At 46.7% G+C, this 19,686-nt stretch overlaps 1 protein-coding gene across 3 annotated transcripts in view; it reads left to right on the forward strand.

Annotated features, from left to right (window-relative positions):
- The window catches only part of LOC126198985 (OTU domain-containing protein 7B-like), an 86,087-nt gene that overhangs the window by 25,886 nt on the left and 40,515 nt on the right, over positions 1–19,686 (forward strand). The gene's annotated exons all lie outside the window — the stretch shown is intronic.

Raw genomic sequence — 19,686 nt, forward strand, 5'->3', positions numbered from 1 at the left:
TCCAGAAAATTGGAATATAGAAACCTATCGTTATGGTTTTAGTTCCAATTGATACTATAGATGAATACGTTACAGTCCCTAACTCAGTTTCACAATGCCAGCACAGTTATTACGTGTTTTTGTTAAAAATTATATCTCTGAAAGTATTGAAGCTATTGATTTGAAATTTTAACAGTATTGTTGTGTTCTCCATAGAACTTGGTATACTATGTATGAAAAAGATTAATATTTAATAGTACTTCTTCAGGTGAATGCAGTCTGTGTGTAGTGTACTGCATTCAGTGTTGAGCAAGTACACGGCTCACTCAGCCCAGTAGCCAGTGCCAGCTGTGCCAACATGGGAATCAAAATCTGCTTTCCTCCCAGTTCCACAGCAAGCTACGTTTTCAATGAAAAATGAAAACTTTTAATAATTTACTATGTTGCAGCACCCTCACATTATACCAATAGCATGATTTTCCAGTGAAATTGTAGTGGTTTTTAAGCTCCTCCCCTGTTTTCTGCATTGCTATATAGGAAATTGTTTTTCCAGCAACACACACCCCTGCCTTCCGTGGCTACCTGGGATATTTTAAGAATCGTGGTGATTATGATAGGCTAGAGTGTAAGGTGGATTTGCACATATGTTCTAAACTCTCTGTATAGCAAACTTTTGCCTCTTCACACAACTGTGTCTGTTTGGGTAAGGGCATTGCAGAATTTTACCATTTGTAATTTTTTATCTCCTGATGGTGAAGTGCCTCAGGACATATTGTCGGCAATGATTTCTCAGCCCCCCCCCCCCACCTATCCTCATCTTGGGTGATTTCAGTGCCCATAACTCTTTGTGGGATGGAACCGTGATTGTTGGCCCCACTAAAGACATTGAAAACTTACTGGCAGTTCTCGACCTTTGTCTCTTGATTACTGGTACCTCTAAACTATTTAGTGTGGCACATGGAACTTAATCAGCCATTGATCTTTCTATTTACAGCCCTGGTCTTCTCCTATCTCTACACTGGAGACTCCGCAATGACCTGTGTGGTAGCAAATGCTTCCCAATCTTACTGTCCCTCTCTCAGCATCACTCCTCTGCTCAGCTGCCTATATGAGCTGTTCACAATGCTGACTGGGATGCTTTCACCTCCACTGTTGTTCTGAGCTTCCCACCAAATGGAGGCATTGCTGATGCTGTCCAGAATGCAAAAGCAGCTGTTCTATCGGCAGCCAACTTAGAAATCCGCTATTTTTCGGGATTTCTCTATTGGAAAATAGTATCTTGGTGGTCTTGGGAATCACTGAGGGCATTAGAGATGACAGGTGGGCTGTCCAATGCCATAAACAGTGTCCATTGCTCGAGCACCTCATTGCCTTTAAATGGCCCCTTGCCTGGGTCCGCACTTAATAAAATGACGGAAGGAAGAACGCTGGAAATGATACGTTTCCACTATTGATCCAGTTATGCCTCCTTCACAGGTTTGGGCAGAGATCAGACACATCTATGGATACCAGTCCTCTCCAGGAGTGTTTGGTATTTCCTCGAACAGTGCTGTTTTCACTTGTCCAGTTGCTGTAGTCAAACATTTTGCTCTGCATTATGCTCTTACCTCTTCATCTGTGAAATATCAACCTGCCTTTTGTGTCCTTGAAGAGCAGATGGAGTGATTGCACTTATCTTTCACTACACACCACCTGGAGCCCTATAATGCTCCATTCATGAGAAGAATTCATCAGTGCCCTAGTGCTTTGACGTGATACAGCCCCAGGACCAGACCATAGCCACAGTCAAATTCTCAACCACCTAACAGTGGACTGTCAGGGTCATCTTACCATCTTTAACAGTATCTGGAGCGAGAGTGAACTCCCATGTCAATGGCAGAGGAGTATCATCATCCTGGTACTGAAACTAGGTAAGCATCCCCTAAAGATGGACAGCTATTGCCCAGGTAATGTCACCAGTGTTCACTGTAACTTGCTCAAACACATGAGGAGCCACGACTGTGTTGGCTCATTGAGTCTTGGGGCCCTCTAGCTCCATCCCAGGGCAGTTTTCACCAAGGCCGTTCCACTACTGATGATTTGGTTTGTCTGGAGTCTGCCATCTGTACAGATTTTGACCGATAACACCTTATTGCTGTCTTCTTCGACCTACAAAAGACTTAAGACATTACATGGTGACACCACATCCTCACTATCTTACAAGAGAAGTCTCCCAGGCCAGCTTATGATTTTTGTCCAGAACTTCTTGACACACTACACTTTCTTCAGTTGAATACTTTCCACAATACCTCCATATTCAAGAAAATGGGGTCCTGCAGAGCTCTGTATTCAGCATCCCTCTCTTTTTAGCGGCAAGCAACGGTCTAGCAGCAGCTGTGTAGGTGTTGCTTAATGATAACTGCAGGGTACCATTTGAAAGGACAGTCATGGGGCCCCACTCATGGCTTTCAATTTTCCGCTGCCAAGACTGACGTCATGCACTTTGGTCACTGTCATACTGTTCATCCGCAACCAGAATTTTGTCTTGACGACCTATTACTCAATGTGGTGAAGACTTATCACTTTTTTGGACTGATTATTGATGCCGGCTGAGGCGGCTTCCCCATTTTCGCCTTTTTAACAAAAGTGCTGGCTACACCTCACTTTGCTGCCTCAGTAATGCCAGCTGGGATACAGACTGCACTACACTTCTGCAATTTTACAAAGCATTATTCCTGTCCTGTCTTGATTAGGGGAGTGTGACGTATGGTTTGGCATTGCCCTTAGCATTGTGGTCACCGGACCCAATACACCACTGTGGGGACTCACTTGCAACAAGAGCCTTTTGAACTGGCCCTGTGAACAACCTACTCACAAAGGGAGGTCCACCATCCAAATCACAGACCCAGAACTGAAATCACAATTGCAGTTCACTTCAATGTCTTTGCTCTGAACACCAGCTTCATCTGCTGTCACCTCTTGTCAGATAGCAATCGTGTACGTCCCCATGACGTGTATCATGACCTCGGACCTGTTGATTTATCTTTTGACCTGAAAGATTCAGTTGACTCTATGGTGTTTTGCTGTTTATTCCACTCTATGGCATTTTGCTCCCTGTTCCTGGCTCTCCACGGTGTAATTCAATGTTCAGAAGTGGTGTACACTGAAGACTCAGCAGTTGATGGATGGGCTGGTTTTTCATATACAAAAGCAAGCATAGTGAAGCGAACTATGCTCCTTGCTGAACGGATGGATTGTCTTCACTGATGAATTGATGGCCATCAAAAAAGCCCTTAGCCATTCTGGTTCTTGCACCAGCAGGATGCTTCTAATCTGCAGCGACTCCATGAGCAGCATTTAGGATACAGACAAGTGCTTACTCTTGTCACCCATTAGTCACAACTATCTGGGATATTCTTTCTGACCTCCATCAAGCTGGACAGCCAGTTGCCTTTGTTTGGACCTCTGGATATGTTGGGATCTCAGGTAATGACTGCGTGGCAAAGTAGACTACCAGGATGCTGATTTTGGAAAGGAGGCGGGAGGATAGACCCAGAACTGGACCTTCAGTCAATTCTATGCCATCAATTGTTGGATGTCTGTAACTCTGAATGGCTCGTCCTGGATTCCCCAAACAAACTGATGGTCAGTAAAGGAAACCACGACCATGTGGCAGTCTTCCCTTTGCACTCCCTGCAGGGAATCCACTGTCCTCTGTCAGCTACACATGTCCACACTAATGACACACAGCCACATTCTCTGATGTGAGGACCCACCTTATTGCTGATGTGGTGCATGCCTGACCTGAGGTGGTCCACATCTTATCAGACTGCCCAAATTTGGCTGTTTTGTGCCAATATATTAAACTTCCTGATGTGGTACCTCTGGTACTAGTGGATGATGCCAAATCTGTTTTTACGTTTAACCCATGAAGTGGTTTCTACCCGTCACTGTGAGCCAGCTTTGGCCTCATTGACCGCTTGAGAGGTTGGAGGGCATCCCTCACCTGCTCTGGACCAGGGGTCCCATGGCAGCACTTGCTCGGCTATCTGGCTTGGCCCTACCCTTCCCACATTTTTTCCTTTCTCTTTTACTTTTCCATTTTTAATGTTTTATCTTTCCTTGTGTGTGTTGCTCATTTCCTTGGGGTAACGGATGGTGAGGTGGCACTGGTGGGATGCAGAGGGTGCATCACCCACCATATCTCATGCTCCGGTGACCTCCAAATGCATTCTGGGCAGAGTGGCTCACCTTAAGCTTTTGGACAAAAAAGCCCTTCTTTGGAAACAAAAAACACACTTACAAGCACAACTCACACACATAAGGCCACTGTGGACTGCGACTGCGTCTGACATCAGCAACAATCTGGGGGTGGGTGCTGGGGGTAAGGAGGCAGCGTGGGGCAAGGAGGGGGAGGGATAGCAGGGTAGGGATGGGGGAAAATATTGTGCTGCCTCTGAGTGTGTGTAGGGATGTGTTGGGAAAAGGGTAGGATTGCTAGATGCAGAGTTGGGTGATTGTGCTGGGGACAAGGGGTGGAGGTAGTCAAAAGGGAAATGATAAATTGCATTGGTAGAATACAAAGTGTGTGTAGTGCTGGGTGTTGAGCAGGGAACGGTACATAGGTGGAAGACTGGGACTAGCAAAGGTTGATGCTGGGGGGTAGGGGGGGGGGGGTGTTACAGAAATGAAAGGTGCTTGTAGGAAGAGTTCTCAAGTGTGCAGTTAAGAAAAGATTGTGTTGTTAGGGAGCAACCAGCTTGGGTGGTCTAGTTGTCTCTTGGCCACAGCTCATCAGCGGCCACTCATGTGGAGCTTCAGCTCTGTAGTTGCAGTGTCCTTGCAGAAAACACCACATTTACAGCTTAGTGCCTAGTTTGTAGATTAAATGGCTGCTTTCATAGGCATTCCTGACTTTGATGGGATGCCACTGACAGGACTGGAGTAGGTAGTAGTGGGAGGATGAATGGGATAGGTCTTTCATCTAGGTCTGTTGCATGGATGTAAATCTTGAGGCAAGGAGATGGGAGCAGGAATATATTAGGGATGGCCAATGATATGTGTAGGTTAAGTATGTGGTGGGGATGAGGGATGAGGAGGGTGTTACTCATGTCAGTAATTAATGAGAGGTAGTTGAAACCCTGATGTAGAATGTGACTCAGTTGTTGCAGTGCTAGGTGATACTGTGTCAGTAGAGGAATGCTGTGACTGGGCAGTGGGTATGTGGGAGGTGGTAGGTGAATGGAGAGTCGGGGCATGGAAGATCTATAGCTATACAAGGTGGGGAGGCTAATTTTGGTTTGTGAAGGCCTCAGTGAGGCCCTTGGCATATTTGGAGAGGGACTACTTTCCACAGCATATGGACAACTATGGGTGGTTAGACTGGATGGAAGGCACTTTCTGATATGGGATGGGTAGCATCTACCAGAGTGGAGGTATTGTTGGTGGTTGGTATGTATGATGTGGATAGAGGGACTGAAGTAGCCATGCTTGAGGTGGAGTTAAACATCGAGAAAGGTGGCTTGTTGGAATGAGGATGATGAAGTGATGCAAATGGGAGACAAGGTGTTTAAGTTCTGGAGGAATGTGTAAAGTAATCTGACCCTCAGCCCAGATCGTGAAGAATCAAGAAATATGAACCAAGTGAAGGATATTGTGTGATTAGGAATGATTCCTTAGATGGCCCAGAATAGGATGGTGCCATACTATTGTACAAAGTATGTGTTTGTAGGTGATACCTCCAAAAGAGAAGTAATTGTGGGTGGTGATAGTTGATCATGCTCACCATGAAGGAGGTTGTAGGTTTTGAGTCAGTGAGGCATTGGGAAAGGTATTGTGCAGTAGTTTCAAGGCCATGGGCATTGGGGGTGTTAGAGTAGAGGGAGGTGGCATCGAAAGTAACAAGCCAATTGCTGGGTAGTAAAGAAACAGGAACTGTGAAAAGTCGTTGAAGCAGGAGAGAGCTTTACAGGTAATAAAGGTGAAGGATCTGGTCTACAAGAGCAGATATTTTCTCAGTGAGAGCACAGTAACTGACCACAATGGAGCATTTCTGGGTGATTGGATTTATGGACTTCAGAAGCATGTAGAAGTAGGAGTGTGGGGATGGCAGTTGGCGGGGGAGGGGGGGGCACTGCTGAGAGATAGGAGGGGGGAGGGAGGGAGAGGGAGGAGGGGGAGAGAGAGGAGGGGGGGGGAGAGAGAGAGAGAGAGAGAGAGAGAGAGAGAGAGAGAGAGAGAAAGAGAGAGAGAGAGAGATTCAAAGAAGAGTTGTGGAATTGACCTAACAATTTGAGGAGGGTCTGGAGGTCCTGCCGGATTTCTGGAATGTTTGGCAAGGTTTGTTGATGAACATATCTGACAACTGGCAGAGTTCCTCTACGAGATACTTGCTGTGGTTCATGACCAAGATGGTGGAGTTTTTGTCGGCAGGTCGGTAGGTTCTGAACTGCACAGGTGGGTATTGTAGGAAGGGTTCCCTCCCTTCAATATGTCCTTATATCCTTCATTCCTGTAACCCTCCTGGATTTAACCTTTGCCAGTCCTCCACCCATGTATCCCCTTCCCTGCTCTCACCCAGCACTACTCGTCTTGTATTTGGCAAATACGCCAAGTCTTTTCCCCTTTCCTATGTATCTCCTTTCCCCTCCCCTACCCAGCATCCCATTGAGAGGGGTGGGGGAGGAGGGGTCCTCACACTAATTCCCTTTCCATGCTTCATGTGTGTCTTTCTACTGTTCTTATTTCCTCTCTATCTTTCCATTGAATGGTCTTCCACTGGATCTGGTTTATGTTTTGGACACTCATTTTCATACCTTCCAGTCTTCTACACCTCATCCAAGTTAATTATGTGGCCTGGTTTTGGGTTTGACTTATACTTCTTTTCTAAATTTTACAGAAGTGCAAATCGTGCAGAGAAGGTTGCCCAGTGCAGCATGTATGCTGCCTTTGTGCCTCTCTCTCTTTGTACCCTTCTTTCTTGCAACATTACAGTATGTTTGCTGTCCCGTTGTTGCGGTTGGAGGTGGGGGGTCAAGTACCTGCACAGTGGTAGCCGCCTGACCACACAGGGATTCCAGTGTTGGTGCCTGAGCTGGAAACTCCCCATGCAAACCAAGGAATATGTGCCCGTCATGGCTGGGGCATGGGGACTCTGAGCAACAATTTACTGGCGAGGTAAGCTGCTGCGTGTGGGTGGTGCCAGTGGGGAGAGATGATACTTGGAGTGGGTGGTACTATGGTACAAGATTCGTCTGTGAAGTGATTAAACTTTCTTCCACTGGTTGCTGCATGGCCCCAGCATTCCCTTCTGAAGCTAAGACAGTGCAGAGAAGTATGATCTCAAAATGTTTCTTTCGCTGGCTATGCCATGGGAGGGACATGGGCTCAGAGACAAGGCGAGAAATAGTTCCCCCCACAATACTTCATTTTTTCTGTTATGGATGGGGATGACTTTTTGAGTACAAAGCCATTGTTCTTCATCGAAAATCTTGAAGACAGGTGTGGGTAAGTGGCACTGATTTTGAAAATGGAAAAGTGGCTCCTTTCTGCTTAAAATGGCCTCTTCACTCAGTCATGGACGCTGCTCACCTATGACAAACAGTATGATAATCCTGTCTCTGTAACATCCATCCCTCCTTCCCCCCCCCCCCCCCCCCCCCCCCAATAAAATTCTGAGTATGGTACAAGATGGTACAAGGTATCAATTCCATTGCAATCTCATATTACAGACTGATGATGAATGAGTTGCCTGCCCATTTGGAGTGACAAGAAGTGCATTTTGTCTCAGTCCCCATGGGACATGCTGGACAACACAGTTGGTACTGTAGCTTCATCTTGGTCTTTAGAGGTGACACATTGCCTGAGAAGGTTAAGATGATGGTGTATCACTTTGATGTCAAGCCATATATTCCTCCTCCCACGCAGTGCTACAGATGCATGTGATTTGGACATGTCTTCACATTACAACACCAGCCCAGTCTGTAGTGGTTGTGACATTAGTTACACATGAAAGCTACTTATGCCCCCTCTCCCCATCTGTCAGCTTATTCACCAGACTGCACCATTTTTAAATACAAAAGGATCAAGGAACAGAAGACCCCTGACCGCCTCACATATCAAGAGGCCAAGAAGAAATAAGACTGCCTACATGTGTGACAATGATCTATGCAGTGCTATGATGATGTCATCCACTTTAGTGATTTTGCCATAGCCCTCCATGTCTTCTAAGTCTGGCCCTTGGGGCTGCCTGGCGCCAACCAGATGGTTGGGGTCCTCCTCCTGCTTCCGCAACACCCTCTTTGGGAGTGTCGACTGTCTATCCACAAGGAACATCAGTCCCCAACCCCTAGTCGGAGAAGCAACACCCTCCTCTGGCACCACTTACCAGGTAGGGGTCCATCAGGACACTCCATTCCCAAAACTCTGCTGACCTGCAACCAGATGCCAATCGAGCCACATGTTGCACGTTGTAGGACTTAGCATTCTTCCTCTGTCAGAATCTAGAGTAGTCAAGCCCTCACCCGGAAGTCTAAATCCATCTAAGGGCAAAAAGTAGTTCTCCAAAAGGAGGAAGATTCTGATGGCTCCTGTGCTGCCAGACCCTGCATTTTCAACCTGTTTGTCTGAGGCAGCGTCATGGGTGTCCCCTATGGAACTGGACGGCTGTCGTAAGATGCAACTAAAAGGAGTCTCACACGTTTCGGCCTTTGTGTGATGGTCCCCCATAGGGTTTGACCTCCATTTTTCAAAATTTTCACGAAGAGCGAGCCAATTGGGAAGGGCGACTTACATGATGCATCGTGTCCATCGTGCATTGAGATCTTTAGCCCACTTTCTCGTCATCGCATTGCAGTCCCACCCATTCTCCATCTCTTGGGCAAGGACACGTTCCCTGGTGTGTTTTCCACATTGCAGTGTCACTTTCTGTGCTGACGATGACCATGGACTTCTTTGCACCTCATATCCAGCATGGTAGCCAGTCTGTTGTGGTGGGGCCACCATGTACCCTGTTGGTTGTAGCCCCCTGATAATACAGGGATTGCTCCACTGATGCCTGCACCATTAACTCCCCACATATGCCAAGAAGTAGATGCCCATCACCCTGGGGCATCGGGACTCCCATCAATGGCCATACTGCCAGGTGGCCTTTGCTGCGGCTGGTGGTGCCTGTGGGGAGGGCCCCCTGGTCAGAGTGGGTGGCATCAGGGTGGATGACACGCGATGAAACATAGTATGTCATCTCGTACTGGTGGTCCACCGCCAGCAGTCTCTAAGTGGGCAAAGTCTAACTTCAGTGCTAAGAATATGACCCCAAATTGTTTCCCTCGCTGTCCACACCCATGGGAGGAACAACAGGCTAGGATGACAGTGAAGCTTATTCGCCCTGGTACCTTGCATGTACGACAGTTGGTGGGGAATCTTCTATGTCCATGAAGCCTCAGTTTTTTGTGGAGCATTTGGAGGACAAGTTTGTGGAGGTGGAGGGCTTGTCCAATGTGCGCTCTGGGTCAGTTTTGATAAAAACAGCGTCCTCTGCACAGTCATGGGCATTATTCACTTGAGGCAAGATGGGGATGTTTCTGTTACCATCACGCCTCATAAAGAGCTAAGCTCTGTTGTTCCTCCCATGGTGTGGACAGCGAGGGAAACAATTTGGGGTCATATTTCTTAGCACTGAAGTTAGACTTTGCCCACTTAGAGACTGCTGGCGGTGGACCACCAGTACGAGATGACATACTATGTTTCATCGCGTGTCATCCACCCTGATGCCACCCACTCTGACCAGGGGCCCTCCCCACAGGCACCAGTCTGACAAAGAGCTGCTTGCCAATTTAGAATGGCAAGGTGTTCATTTCATCTGGCGCGTCCATTGGGGTCCAAGGTATAACCAGGTTGCCACCAGTGCCTTCATCTTTTCCTTCAAGGGTGACACATTGCCCGAGAAGGTCAAGGTGGTAGTCTGCTGTGATGTCAAGCCATATATCCTTCCCCCAGTGCAGTGCTTTAAGTGCTGGAAGTTTGGCCATATGTCTTCCCGCTGTACTTTCAGCCCCACCTGTCAAAATTGTGGCTGTCCGTCGCATCCCAGTACTCCATATGCCCCCCCCCCCCCCTCTCCATCTGTGTCAGCTGTGGAAACCATCATTCACCTTGCTCCCCAGACAGCAGAATTTGACAGAGAGAGAGGAAAGTTGTGGAATGTAAGACACTGGACCAACTGACCTACACTTCGCCTCTCAGAACTGGGAGACTACACCCGTCCCCTTGATGGTGGTGGGGCCATTCCCTCCCTGTTGCTCTGCACCACCTACTTCAGGAGCAAACCCCCCCCCCCTCCCATCCATCCCCCTCCCCAGTCATCGGGGATTTCAGACCCCACTTCTGAGCCAGAGAAGCGTAAGGCTTCTTCGTCTCCTCTCGCTAGAAAGGGTTCCCTTGGGTCACTCCATTCCAGTTTTTCTGCTAGTGGAAAGATGACACCCTTCAGTGGCTGCAGAGCCCAAAAGCAGCTGGTCGTAGGGCTTCACGCTCATCCTCAGTCCCAGGGACTGATTCAGTGAAGTCCTCCCAGCCAGGGAAACCCAAGGAACACAGGCGAGATATCAAAAAAGACCACCTCCAAGAACAAGGAGCTTGCGGTGGCACCCACACCACCGCTACCTAAAAGCTCTGCATCTGAGGATGGGTTGGATATTCTGGTGTCTGCTGAGGACCTAGATCTCGCTGGACCTTCAGACACAATGGATTTAGACTGCTCAGGCAAAATGTTGGTGGCAACAGGTGACCCTGCGGCGTAAACTGCCTCATTGAATGTTCCATGCCTTTCCAGTCTCACAATGACGTTGTCCTCGAGTTGAATTGCAGCAGTTTTCTTCCACCGCCTGGCTGAGCTGCGGCAACTGTTAAGCTTTACACTTGCTTTCTGCATTGCCCCCCAGGAAATGTGGCTCCCGGCAATGCGGACCGCTGCCCTTTGTGGCTGTAAGGGATATTACAGGAAGTGTAGAAACTATAATAGAGTGTCATGTGGAGTTTGCGTTTATGTCCTAAACTCAGTCTGTAGTGACACTGTGCACCTTCAAAACCCCTCTTGAAGCTGTGGCTGTCAGAATGAGGACAATGCAGGAAGTAACTGTCTGCAATGTATATCTTCCTTCAGACAGTGCAGTATCCCTGAATCTATTAACTGCACTGATTCATCACCTCCTAAACCTTTCCTACTTTTGGGAGATTTTAACGTCCATAACCACTTGTGGGGTGGCACCCATGCTTACTGGCACTGGCAGAGATGTCGAAACTTTACAGTCTCAGTTCGGCCTCTGCCTCTTAAATACTGGAGCCGCCACACAGTTCAGTGTGGCTCTTGGTAGCTGCTCGGCCATTGATATATCAGTTTGCAGCCCAGGACTTCTCCCATCTATCCACTGGAGAGTACATGACGACCTGTGTGGTAGTGACCATTTCCCCATCTTCCTGTCACTTCCCCGGCGTCAAGCCCATGGACGCCTGCCCAGATGGGCCTTAAACAAGGCGGACTGGGAAATTTTCACCTCTGTGGTCACTGTTGAATCTCCCCCACACTGTAACATCGATGCGATGGTTGAGCAGGTGACTACAACAATCGTTTCTGTGTCAGAAAACATGATCCCTCACTCTTTAGGGTGCCCCCGGTAAAATACAGTCCCTTGGTGGTCGTTGAGGCAATTACAGAGTGTTGACGAGCTCTTTTTACAACGGCACAAGCGGCACCCTTCCTTAAAGCATCTGATAGCGTTTTGGTGGTTCCGTGCCCGTGTATGCCACCTTATAAAATGATGGAAACAGGAGTGTTGGAGAGGTACATGTCGACCATTGGGTGCCATACGACACCTTCCCAAGTCTGGATGAAGATCAGATGTCTGTTTGGGCAACAGACCCCAACAGTTGTCCCTGGTGTTACCATCACTGGCATGCTATGTACCGACGCAAATGTGATTGCCGAGCACTTTGCTGAGCACTATGCTCGAGCCTCTGTGTCTGAGAACTACCCCCCAGCCTTTCACACCCTCAAACAGCTGATGGAAAGGAAAGTCGTCTTGTTCACTACACGCCACAGTGAACCCTATAACACCTGATTTACGGAGTGGGAGCTCCTCAGCGCACTTGCACATTGCCCCGACACAGCTCCTGGGTCGGATCAGATCCACAGTCAGATGATTAAACATCTCTCGTCTGACTACAAGTGTCATCTCCTCGTTTTCTTCAACTGGATGTGGTGCTGTGATGGCATATTTCCTTTGGAATGGTGGGAGGGCGCCATCGTTCCGATGCTCAAACCCAGTAAAAACCCACTTGCTGTGGATAGCTATTGGCCCATCAGCCTCACCAGCATTCTTTGTAAGCTGCTGGAACGTATGGTGTGTTGGTGGTTTGGTTGGGTCCTTGAGTCATGTGGCCTACTGGCTCCATGTCAGGGCAGCTTCCACCAGTGGTGCTTTACCACTGATAATCTTGTGTCCCTCGAGTCTGTCATCCGAACAGACTTTCCCAGATGACAACACCTTCTTGACATTGTTTTTTGATCAACGCAAAATGTATGACACCACCTGGTGACATCATATCCTTGGCACACTATACGGGTGGGTTCTCTGAGGCCCTCTCCCGATTTTTATTCAAAACTTCCTGTCGCTCCGTACTTCCTGTGTCCAAGTTGGTGCCTCCAATAGTTCCCCCCATATCCAGGAGAATGGGGTCCTGCAGGGCTCTGTATTGAGTGTATCACTATTTTTTTGTATCAGTTAACAGTCTAGCACTGCTGTAGGACCGTCTGTCTCACCCTCTCTGTATGCAGATGACTTCTGCATTTTGTACTGCTCCATCATTACTGGTGTTGCTGAGCGGTGCCTACAAGGAGCCATCCACAAGGGGGCAGTCATGGGCTCTTGCCCACGGTTTCTAGTGTTCGGTCACTAAGTCGTGTGTTATGCACTTCTGTCAGCATCATACTGTTCATCCGGAACTAGAACTTTCTTTACCTTCATGACAATCCACTCATTGTAGTGGAGACATATTGATTCTTAGGACTGGTTTTCGATGCCGGATTGACTTGCCTACCTCACCTTCGTCAGCTTAAGCGGAAGTCGTGGCAGCACCTCAATGCCCTCTGCTGCCTGAGCAATGCCAACTAAGGTGCAGATCACTCTACTCTGCTGCAGCTCTACAAAGCCCTGTTCAGTTCCACCTTGACTATGGCAGTCTGGTTTATGGTTCAGTGACACCAACAGCGTTGCGTGTACTTGACCCAGTGCACCACTGTGGCGTTCGCCTAGCGATGGGAGCTTTTAGAATGAGTCCGGTGACCAGTGTCCTGGTGGAAGCCGGAGTCCCTCCATTGCAGATCTGACGTGCACAACTGCTCGCCAGTTATGCTGCACACATTCATAGTTCTCTTGAGCATCCGAATTACCGTCTCCCTTTTCTACACGCAGCAGTTCATCTCCCACATCGGCAGCCCAGGTCATTGCTAACGATTGTGGTTCATGTGCGATCCCTTCTGTCTGAACTGGAATCCTTCCCTTTACCACCTCCCATCCAGGTTTGTCCACATACACCTCCACGGTGTACGCCTAGGCCACAAATTTGTCTGAACCTTTCGCATGACCCTAAGGACTCAGTTACTCGTGCTGCCCTCCGCTATCACTTCCTCGCGATTCTTGACGTGTTCCGGGGCTCTGAAGTGGTTTACACTGATGGCTTGATGGCTGATGGTCATGTTGGCTTTGCCTACATCCTCAGAGGCCATTTTGAACAGCATTCCTTGCCTGATGACTGCAGTGTATTCACTGCAGAGATGGTGGCCATCTCTCGTGCACTTCAGTATATCCGTTCATGTCCTGGGGAATCGTTTCTTCTGTATGCTGACTCCTTGAGCAGCTTACAAGCTATCGACCAGTGCTACCCTAACCATCCTTTGGAGGCATCCATCCAGGAGTCCATATATACCATGGACCGGTTCCGTCTTTCAGTGGTGTTTGAGTGTGGACTCCAGGACACGTTGACATCCTAGACAATGAACTTGCTGACAGGCTGGCCAAACAGGCTACTTGGAAACCGCTTCTGGAGATTGGCATCTCTGAACCTGACCTACGTTCTGACTTATGGCGTAGGGTTCTTTTGGCTTTGGGAGACGGAATTGCATAACGGTACACACAACGAACTGCATGTCATTAAGGAGGCTACAAATGTCTGGAAGACTTCCATGCGGGCCTCTCGCAGGAATAAGTTGTCCTCTGCTGCCTCTGCATTGGCCACGCTTGGGCAACCCACAGTTGCCTCCTGCGCCATGAAGACCTGCCTGAATGTCGGCTCGGCGCCCGGTTGACAGTGGCCCATATTCTGGTGCACTGTCCCACTTCGACTGCCCAGTGACGAAATCTTGAGTTATGGGACTCGTTTCTGCTAATTTTATCTGACAACACCTCATCGGCTGATTTAGTTTTACATTTTATTCGTGAGGGTGTGTTTTATCATTTGATCTAAGTTTTAGCGCATGTCCTATGTCCGTCTGTGTCCTCCACCCTAGTGCTTCTAGAGTGGAGGTTTAAATGTGGTACAGAGTGGCTGGCTTCTCCTTTTTTATTCTCATGGTCACCCAGCCATGGTAATCTGCTTTGTTGTTTTAATCTCTTCATCCCGTTTCTTGCATTTCTTGACCCTTTTTGTCCATTTACACGTTTGTTGCCCTTCATTGTAGTTGTGAATTTTCCTTTCATTCTGTTTTGAGTTGTCAGTCTAGTTTATTATATTCTCATACTTGTGGCATTGTTTTATTCAGAACAAGGGACTGATGACCTCTTAGTTTGGTCCCCCCCCCCCCCCCCCTCTCTCTTTTAATCCAACCAACCAACACTCCAACAAAATTACAAACAACAGACAAACCAGATAAATACCAAGGAGCAGGTATGTACCAGCTAGAGTGCCAAGAAATTAAATTAGTGTATCTGGAAACTTCAACACTAGATATAAAGAACATATAATAAGTTGGAAATATGAAAATAGTCATTCTACCTTGGCCAAACACCTGATCAAACATGGAACATGAGATGAGAGTTATCTGAGTGAATAATCTCAACAAAAAGCTGCTGACATTGCAAGAAAACTTTCACCTACAAAGAGTCATTGCAAAATATATAAAAACACACAAACAAAACAAATGAAAAATATCAAACCATACACACAACACAAACAAAAGACGACAGACACAATGACAGTTGACAACACTACACTCATCTTGATCACAAAATGAAAAGTGCGAGTGATATATACGATGTGTTGAATCAAATGTGGGTGAAAGAATGCTGTAAATCGGCCAAATGGAGCTTGGAAACTAACGAATACATCTCCAGCACCACACATGAGCTAACAGTGCTGGAAATTGTAAATAACGCCAGACGATAATTTCACAGCATGAAATTTGTGCTACAAAAGTCGATTCTGACCTAAAAAACAAGAGTAAAACATGACAAAATGTAACATACCAACATATTGTAACTACCACATAATACGTTTATTATGTATAAAAAGAAACGTATTACAGGCCACTGAAGATGCTTCACAAATAAACGAAGTAAAACGCATATGGCAATAAAAAAACTACCTTCAATTAGTTGTATAGGCGGAACATACCTCCACGAAAAACAACTGATAAGCGTTTTAAGCATTTGCGTAGACAGAAAATACTTCCAAGAATTTGAAAGCAACTAAGGAGACAGAAAACATTAAAAATGATGAGTTATCAGTAGATTTCCAACGTCACATGCTTCCCATTTTCAGTCGCAGCTGGAGCGAGGGTGAGATCCCATCTCAATTGTGAGAAAGTATGATTATCACAATACTGCAACTCGGTCAACACATCCTTGAGATGGACAGCTGTTGCCTATTTACCCTTACTAATGTCCTCTGCAAATTATTCGAACATATGGTGAAACCTATGGTTGTATTGGTACCTTGATTATCTGGGTCTTTTGGCCCCGTCCCAGGGCAATTTTAGTGAAGGCCATTCTACTGCTGACAGTTTTGTCTGCCTATGGTCTGCTATTCAGACAGTGTTTGCTTGGTGTCAGCATCTTACTGCTGTCTTCTTTGACTTGCATCGTGCTTATGACACCACATGACATCACTATATACTTACTGTCCTTCATAAGTGGGTTCTATGGGGCCAACTCCTGATTTTTGTGTGGAATGTCTTGTGTGGGCTGAATTTGCTGCTTCCCACAGTACTCCCCATATACAAGAGAATGGTGTTCTGCAGGGCTCTGTATTGCACGTGCCCCTGTTTTAAATGGCTATCGTGGACTATCTTTAGCTGTGCGGTCTACAGTGCCTCCCTCCTTGTATGCTGACAACCGTTGCATCTATTATTGCTGATCAACTGCAGGTATTGCTGAAAGCTGACTACAAGGTGCCATAAGAAATGTGCAGGCTTGGGCTCTTGCCCATGGCTTCCAGTTTTCTGCTGCCAATACATGTGTCACGCACTTCTGTCCTCGTCGTTCTGTTCATCTCCAGTCAGAACTCTACCTCGAGGGCCCAGTGTTCATTGTGGTGGAGTCTTTTCATTTTTTGGGATTGGTCTTTGATGCACGGTTGATGTGGCTTTCACATCTTTGTTAGCTTAAGGAAACATGCTGGTCACACTTTAATACTTTTCACCATCTCGGTAACACCGGCTGAGGTGCAGACCTCTCTACACTTTTGTGGCTCTACAAGGCTCTGATCCTGTCTCTTCTCGATTATGTGAGCCTGGCGTATGGCTCAGCATTGTGGATGCTGGACACGATACAACATTTTGGAGTCAGACTCGTGACAAGTATCTGTAGGACTGGGCCTGTGAACAGCCTACTCATGGAGGTTGGCATTCCTCACATAAAGATTAGGTGCCAACAGCTGTTGCTTAGCTGTGCAATAGACATTCACTGCTCCCCTGATTGTCTGAACTACTGTGTACTTGCTTGTGGTAGTTACATCTATCTCCCACAACAGAGGCAGTTGTCTGGAGTCACAATCACAATTGACATACAGACTCTCTGCTCTAAACTCCATCTTTCCCCACTGTAGCCTCTTGTTAGAGAGAATTTGCATGTGCACCAGTGGCATGTACCCCGTCCTTGGACCTGCCTCGATCTCTCCTTTGTCCTAAGACTCAGTAGACCCTACGGTTTTTTGCCGTCTGTTCCTGAATATTTGTAGGCTCAGAGGTGGTATACACCGATAGCTGTACGATCAGTGGACGAACCAATTTAGCCTATTCACATGCAAGATGCAGTGAATTGCCAGAGACCTCAGCCACTTTCCATTTTGTGCTGGCATTGACTCCTCGAGTAGTTTTCAGGCTGTCGACCAACACCCATCGACTTTGCCTGTACGTGATCTCCTGTATGACCTCCACCATGCTGGACGGTTGGTCATCTTTGTATGAACCCCTGGTCACGTTGGGATCCTTGCGAATGTACATTCTGATGGGTTGGCTATCAGGATGCCAACTTTGGAGATGGGGTACCAGAACCAGGCCTTCAGTCAACTCTACACTGACAATTGTTGGTTGCTTGGAATGCGGATTGGTGTGCCATAGTTTCTCTGAATAAACTGCAAACCATAAGGGAGATAACAACCGTGGGCAGTCTTCCCTTTGTGGTTCTTGCAGGAAAGCTACTGTAGCTTCACATTTGCCGTACTTGCTAACCCTTGTCCACATCCACTGAAGTGAGGATCCACCCCACTGTCGGTGTGTTGCTCATCTCTCGGTGGCCCACATCCTACTGGACTGCCCTAATTTGGCCACCTTACAGTGTACCTGAAACTTGCTGATACACTACCTCTGGTGCTAGCAGATGACGTCAAAGTGGCAGATTTGGTTTTACGTTTTACCTGTGAAAGTGTTTTTACTCCTGTCTGTGATGTAGGGTGCATTAGTCTTATTGGCCAATTGAGAGATTGGAGAGGCACCTCGTTGCCTACTCCAATCCAGGGGGGACAACAGCTGCACTTGCTCAGTGGTTTGGCCTGGCTCCTGCCCTTCCCCCTTTTCAATTCTTTTTACTCTTGTCCATTTGTTGTCAGTTGACAGACTCGTCATCACCAATCTCTTTCCAAGGTTTAATCTTGTCCGTGAAGTTAATGTTCTTATGATAAGGGAAGATGTGGAAACACTTGTTGGATGCAGAGGTCATGTCTCAGGTCACTTAATTTGTCTGGAGCCCTCCAGCTGCTTTCTGAGTGGAGAATTATCCCACCTTCACCCTTGTACCCCTATTTCACTTCTACTTGCTTCTCTCTCTTTGTTTTCTCGATTCTCAGATACAGTCAAATCCACTGGGATTTCCCTCCCATGTGCTTCCTCTCTGGGGACTATTCACAGCTTGACACGCAGGGAATTAAGGGCCCGATGACCTCGTAGATTGATTCCTTAAAACCTCCATCCTCTCTCCCTTCCCTCCCCCCTCCCGCAGTACAGATTTCTGATTATGCATCTAGCAGCACTTAAAGCTTAAATGTTTAGCAGTCTTCTCATAGTATCTGTCTGCACCTAAATGCCTCCTTTGTGTGGTGAGCAGCACTCTGTCCTTTTCATAATGTTGTTATTCCATCTTGAACCTGAAGTTGTTTCGTTTGACTGATTGTTGCACAAAATTACATAATTTGTTAAGTGATTACTTAATTCATTAACATTTCTTTATTTAACACTCTTGCAATTTCAGCTTAATAGCCATTATAAAGTGCACAGGTGAAACAGTCATTAAATATTCAACATGTCTGAAAGACATGTCCTTGTCGGAATATTACTACACGTGTGATCATATACAACAGTTGTTGCATTATGAGTGCAAATTACAAATAGGCATTTCTGCTGACATCACAACCAACAGAAACACACTCTGCTGTGCTAATGATGACTATTTTGGCACTCCATTGGCCATAATCGGCAACCGAACTGACTCTGTTACCAGAGTGAGAAAATTGTGCAGTAACCTCTTTCATATCTTCTTGTAAGTCTATATTTAAAAAGGGAAAGGGATAGGTTGAAGTTAAATATAATGGGAATTAGTGAAGTTTGGTGGCTGGAGGAACAGGACTTCTGATCAGGTGAATACAGGCTTATAAATATAACAGTTAGGGGTAATGCAGGAGTAAGATTAGAAATGAATAAGAAAATAGGAACACTGTAGTGCCTCAAGAATTTCGGGGTAAATTTTCTAGAAACACTCGGCCTTCCACCGTCTCGAACACCTGATATTTTAGGTACAAGTGCGGGAGAGTGAGAACGTTTCTACCGATCTACCTGTTTATAAGTGCAGGTCAGAAGGTTGTTATTAGAAGATTGTAAGAAGGGCGAGTCACTGACGATGACAAGTGTTTGCCACCAGCACCCCAGAAGACGTGATGAAAACTCTAGGAATAATTACGTAGTATTCTTTGATGTGTTAGTGTCTGTGGTGATTGTAAAAAAGACTGATGAACAATTGAATATAGATTGCTATGTACATGCATGTCTTGGACTCGGAGTAGTCAAGTCACATTTTCATATGGGTTTTAAACCAACTCTTATGTCTCAATGTACTTAATTATCTGTAAAGCTCGAGATACGAGTGAGACAATGAAGATATTTATATGTCTAAGAAGAGAATTATGTTATGCATAGCAGTTGTAATACATCATTCATCAATCCCTTCCCCCCCCCCTCTGCCCGCC

The sequence above is a fragment of the Schistocerca nitens genome, chromosome 8 (genome assembly GCF_023898315.1).
Source record: "Schistocerca nitens isolate TAMUIC-IGC-003100 chromosome 8, iqSchNite1.1, whole genome shotgun sequence".
NCBI lineage: Eukaryota > Metazoa > Arthropoda > Insecta > Orthoptera > Acrididae > Schistocerca > Schistocerca nitens.